Here is a 6,600-nt window from a genome sequence, read left to right as displayed (position 1 = left end):
CCTATGGTAGGCTCATTCAGAAAGCAAGGAGACTTGGGATACAGGGAAATTTGGCTGTCTGGATACTGTATTGGCTGGCCCATAGAAGACAGAGGGTGGTGGTAGATGGAAAGTATCCAGCCTGGAGCTCGGTGACCAACAGTGTTCCACGGGGATCTGTTCTGGGACCGTTGCTCTTTGTAATTTTTATAAATGACTTAGATGAGGAAGTGGAAGGGTGGGTTAGTAAGTTTGTCAATGACATGAAGGTTGGTGGAGTTGTGGATAGTGTGGAGGGCTGTTGAAGGGTGCAACGGGACATTGACAAGATGCAGAATTGGGCTGATAAGTGGCAGATAGAGTTCAATCCGGAAAAGTGTGAAGTCATTAACTTTGGAAGATCAAATTTGAATGCAGAATACAGGGTTAAAGGTAGGATTCTTGGCAGTGTGAAGGACAGGGAGATCTTGGGGTCCACATCCATAGGTCCCTTAAAGTTGTCAGCCAATTTGAAATGGTTGCTATGAAGTTGTATGATATGTTGGCTTTCATTAGCAAGGGTATTGAGCTTAAGAATTGTGAGGTTATACTGCAGCTCTTCAGAGTCCTGGTTAGACCACACTTGAAATATTGTGTTCAGTTCTGGTTGCCTCATTATAGGACGGATGTGGAAACTTTAGAGAGGGTGCAGAGGAGATTTACCAGGATGCTGCCTGGACTGGAGGGCATATCTTATGAACAAAAGTTGAGGGAGCTGGGGCTTTTGTCATTAGGGTGAAGAAGAACGAGAGGTAACTAGGTAGAGGTGAACAAGATGATGAGGCATAGATAGAGTGGATAGCCAGTGACATTTTCCCGGGGCAGAAGTGGCTATCCCAAGGGGGTATAATTTTAAGGTGATTGGAAGAAGGTATAGGGGAGTTGTCAGAGTTTGGTTCTTTACTCAGAGAGGGGTGGGTGCATGGAATGCACTGCCAGCAGCAGTTGTAGTAGAGTCAAGTACATTAGGGACATTTAAGTGACTCTTGGATAGGCACATGGAAGGGTCTGTACTGTGCTGAACTGTTCCATGTCCTATATTCTAAAAGAGCTGAATTCTAGAGGTGAGGTGAGAGTGATAGCCCTTGACATCAAGGCTGTATTCGACTGAGTGTGGCGTCAAGGAGCCCTGGCAAAACTGGAATCCATGAGTGTCAGGGCAACTTAGCACATAGAAAGATGGTCATAGTTGTTGGAGGTCTGTCATCTCAGTTACATGACATCTCTGCAAGAGTTCCTCAGGGTAGTGTCCCAGACCCAACTATCCCTCCATCATAAGGTGAGAAGTGGGGAAGTGCAATCACTGGTGAACAATGTTAAGCACCATTCATGACTCTTCAGATACTGAAGCAGTCCATGTTCTAATGCAACAAGATCTGGACAATATCCAAATATGGACTGACATGTGGCAAGCAACATTTGCACCACACATCTGCCAGGCTATGGCTATCACCAATAAGAGAAAATCCAACCACCACCCCTTGGCAGTCAAAGGAGCTACCATCACTGAATGCCCCACTATCAACATCCTGGGATGTTGGCATTGACCAGAAACTCAACTGGACTCACCACAGGCTATCAAGAGCAGTTCAGAGGATTAGAATACTACAGCGAGTAACTCCCCAAAGCCTGACCACAAGGCACAAGTCAGGAGTGTGATGGAATACTCCCCATTTCTCTGGATGAGTGCAGCTCCAACAACAGTACAGAGGCTTGACACCACCCAGGACGTAGCAATTCACTTAATTGGCATTACATCCACAAGCATTCACTTCCTCCATCACCAATGCTCAGTAGCAGCAGTATGTATTATCTACAAGATGCATTGCAGAAATTTACCAATGATCCTCAGGCTGCTCCTTCCAAACCCACAGCCACTTTCATCTAGAAGAACATGGGTAGAAGATACATGGGAACACCATCACCTGAAAGTTCCCCTCCAAGCCATTCACCATCCTGACTTGGACATATATTGCTGTTCCTTCATTGTCATTGGGTGAAAATCTGACCATTCTCTCCTTAACAGCATTAGGGGTTGACCCACAGCAGGTGGACTGCAATGGTTCAAGAAGACAGCTCACCAGTACTATCTGCAGGGCATCTGGAAAGGGCAATAAATGCTAGTCAGCTAGTGATGCCAACATTCCATGAATAAAGAAAAAGTACAGCATTTTTATTTAATGAAAATGGGATTTTACATTTTTACATTAGTTGAAAACACTTAGGAGATATAATATTAAGTTATATATATATTGAGCAAACATGTCACATTATTAATGATTACGTTAAAGTCACAGTGCTGAACCACAGTGTATCTGTTCATTAGCCATCTGGATTGTTGCAAATTGATTTGACGAAGCTTCAGCATTTAAACATCAAAATTTAATTAGTTCATTAGCTAGAATGTCTGAGGCTCACACAATCCGTATGTACTTCTTGTCAGATGTGGGAGTTTAAAGAGAGTTTAAGGGTTGCTGCGGATTATATCTGCCATAAATGCTGTTGGATACAAATCTTATCAGATCAAGTGGATCGGTTAGAGAGACAAATAGAAGTGATAAGGAATTTACAACAGCAACAGTATGTGATGGATGGCAGTTATAGGAAGGGGGGAAGTCTCAGATACACTCACATAGATGGGTTAACTCCAGGAAGGGTAAGAGAGGTAGGCAGCTAGAACAGGAGTCTTTTGTGGATATACCCATCTCAAACAGGTATGCTGTTTTGGAAAGTGTAGGGGGTGATGGATTCTCAGGGGAACGTAGCACAAACAGCCAAGTTTCTGGTGGTGAGACTGGCTCTAATGCAACGAGGGGTACGTCGGCTTCCAAGAGATCAATTGTGTTAGGGGACTCTCTGATCCGAGGTACAGACAGACGTTTCTGTGGCCAGCAGAGAAAAAGCAGAATGGTGTGTTTCCCTGGTGCCAGGATCAAGGATGTCTCAGAGAGGGTGCAGAATGTTCTCACGGGGGAGAGGGGCCAGCAGGAAGTCATTGCCCACATTGGAACCAACGACATTGGAAGGGAAAAGGTTGAGTCTCTGAAGAGAGATTACAGAGAGTTAGGCAGAAATTTAAAAAGGAGGTCCTCAAGGATAGTAATATCTGGATTACTCCCAGTGCTACGAGCTAGTGAGGGCAGAGATAGGAGGATAGAGCAGATGAATGCATGGCTGAGGAGCTGGTGTATGGGAGAAGGATTCACATTTTTGGATCATTGGAATCTCTTTTGGGGTAGAAGTGACCTGTACAAGAAGGATGGATTGCACCTAAATTGGAAGGGAACTAATATACTGCCAGGGAAATTTGCTAGAACTGCTTGGGAGGATTTAAACTAGTAAGGTGAGGGGCGGGGGGGGCGGACCCAGGGAGATAGTGAGGAAAGAGATCGATCTGAGACGGGTACAGCTGAGAAAAGAAGTGAGTCAAACAGTCAGGGCAGGCAGGGAGAAGGTAGGACTAATAAATTAAACTGCATTTATTTCAATGCAAGGGACCTAATAGGGAAGGCAGATGAACTCAGGGCATGGTTAGAAACATGGGACTGGGATATCATAGCAATTATGGAAATATGGCTCAGGGATGGGCTGCACTGGCAGCTGAATGTTCCAGGATACAAATGCTACAGGAAGGATAGAAAGGGAGGCAAAAGAGGATGGGGAGTGGCATTTTTGATAAGGGATAGCATTACGGCTGTGCTCAGGGAGGATATTCCCGGAACTACATCCAGGGAAGTTATTTGGGTGGAACTGAGAAATAAGAAAGGGATGATCACCTTATTGGGATTGTATTATAGACCTCCCAATAGTCAGGGGGAAATTGAGAAACAAACTTGTAAGGAGATCTCAGCTATCTGTAAGAATAATAAGGTGGTTATGGTAGGGGATTTTAACTTTCCAAACATCAACTGGGATTGCCATAGTGTTAAAGGTTTAGATGGAGAGGAATTTCTTAAGTCTATATGAGACAATTTTCTGATTCAGTATGTGGATGTACCTATTAGAGAAGGTGCAAAACTTGACCTACTCTTGGGAAATAAGGCAGGGCAGGTGACTGAGTTGTCAGTGGGGGAGCACTTCGGGGCCAGTGACCATAATTCTATTCTTTTTAAAATAGTGAGGGAAAAGGATAGACCAGATCTAAAAGTTGAAGTTCTAATTTGGAGAAAGGCCAATTTTGACAGTATTAGGCAAGAACTTTCAAAAGCTGAATGGGGGCAGATGTTCGCAGGTAAAGGGAGGCTGGAAAATGGGAAGCCTTCAGAAATGAGATAACAAGAATCCAGAGAAAGTATATTCCTGTCAGGGTGAAAGGGAAGGCTGCTAGGTATAGGGAATGCTGGATGACTAAAGAAATTGAGGGTTTGGTTAAGAAAAAGAAGGAAGCATATGTCAGGTACAGACAGGATAGATCGAATGAATACTTAGAAGAGTATAAAGGAAGTAGGAGTATACTTAAGAGGGAAATCAGGAGGGCAAAATGGGAACATGAGATAGCTTTGGCAAATAGAATTAAGGAGAATCCAAAGGGGTTTTACAAATATATTAAGGACAAAAGGGTAACTCGGGAGGGAATAGGGCCCCTCAAAGATCAGCAAGGCGGCCTTTGTGTGGAGCCACAGAAAATGGTGGAGATACTAAATGAATATTTTGCATCAGTATTTACTGTGGAAAAGGTTATGGAAGATATAGACTGTAGGAAATAGATGGTGACATCTTGCAAAATGTCCATATTACAGAGGAGGAAGTGCTAGATGTCTTGAAATGGTTAAAGGTGGATAAATCCCCGGGAACTGATTAGGTGTAACGGAGAACTCTGTGGGAAGCTAGAGAAGTGATTGCTGGGCCTCTTCCTGAGATATTTGTATCATCGATAGTCACAGGTGAGGTGCCGGAAGATTGGAGGTTGGCAAATGTGGTGCCACTGTTTAAGAAGGGTGGTAAAGACAAGCCAGGGAACTATAGACCAGCGAACCTGACCTCGGTGGTGGGCAAGTTATTGGAGGGAATCCTGAGAGACAGGTTGTACATGTATTTGGAAAGGCAAGGACTGATTCGGGATAGTCAACATGGCTTTGTGCGTGGGAAATCATGTCTCACAAACTTGATTGAGTTTTTTGATGAAGTAACAAAGAAGATCGATGAGGGCAGAGCAGTACATGTGATCTATATGGACTTCAGTAAAGCTTTCGCCAAGGTTCCCCATGGGAGACTGATTAGCAAGGTTAAATCTCATGGAATACAGGGAGAACTAGTCATTTGGATACAGAACTGGCTTAAAGGTAGAAGACAGAGGGTGGTGGTGAAGGGTTGTTTTTCAGACTGGAGGCCTGTGATCAGTGGAGTGCCACAAGGATCGGTGCTGGGCCCTCTACTTTTTGTCATTTACATAAATGATTTGGATGCGAGCATAAGAGGTACAGTTAGTAAGTTTGCAGATGACACCAAAATTGGAGGTGCAGTGGACAGCGAAGAGGGTTACCTCAGATTACAACAGGATCTTGGACCAGATGGGCCAATGGGCTGAGATGTGGCAGATTGAGTTTAATTTAGATAAATGCGAGGTGCTGCATTTTGGGAAAGCAAATCTTAGCAGGACTTGTACACTTAATGGTAAATTCTTAGGAAGTGTTGCTGAACAAAGAGACCTTGGAGTGCAGGTGCATAGCTCCTTGAAAGTGGAGTCGCAGGTAGATAGGATAGTGAAGAAGATGCTTTCTTTTATTGGTCAGAGTATTGAGTACTGGAGTTGGGAGGTCATGTTGTGGCTGTACAGGACATTGGTTAGGCCATTGTTGGAATATTGCATGCAATTCTGGTCTCCTTCCTATCAGAAAGATGTTGTGAAACTTGAAAGGGTTCAGAAAAGATTTACAAGGATGTTGCCAGGGTTGGAGGATCTGAGCTACAGGGAGAGACTGAACAGGCTGGGGCTGTTTTCCTTGGAGCGTCGAAAGCTGAGGGGTGACCTTATCGAGGTTTACAAAATTATGAGGGGCATTGATAGGATAAATAGGCAAAGTTTTTTCCCTGGGTTCGGGGAGTCCAGAACTAGAGGGCATAGGTTTAGGGTGAGAGGGGAAAAATATAAAAGAGACCTAAGGGGCAACTTTTTCATGCAGAGGGTGGTACGTGTATGGAATGAGCTGCCAGAAGATGTGGTGGAGGCTGGTACAATTGTAACATTTAAGAGGCATTTGGATAGGTATATGAATAGGAAGGGTTTGGAGGGATATGGGCAGGTGGGACTAGATTGAGTTGGAATATCTGGTCAGCATGGACGGGTTGGACTGAAGGGTCTGTTTCCATGCTGTCCATCTCTATGACTCTAATTATTCAACATTCCCTCTTCCCTTGCCCTCTTGCTGTCATTCAACTTTTTCCCCCAACTCTCCTGTAATTTCCCTCACTCCCAGTTAATGTGACAAGGATAGGATAAATAGACAAGGTCTTTTCCCTGCAGTGGGGGAGTCCAGAACTAGAGGGCATAGGTTTAGGGTGAGAGGGGAAAAATATAAAAGGGACTTAAGGGACAACTTTTTCACGCAGAGGGTGGTGCGTGTATGGAATGAGCTGCCAGAG

This window comes from Hemiscyllium ocellatum, chromosome 22 (genome assembly GCF_020745735.1).
Source record: "Hemiscyllium ocellatum isolate sHemOce1 chromosome 22, sHemOce1.pat.X.cur, whole genome shotgun sequence".
NCBI lineage: Eukaryota > Metazoa > Chordata > Chondrichthyes > Orectolobiformes > Hemiscylliidae > Hemiscyllium > Hemiscyllium ocellatum.
This window is presented reverse-complemented; position numbering follows the sequence as displayed.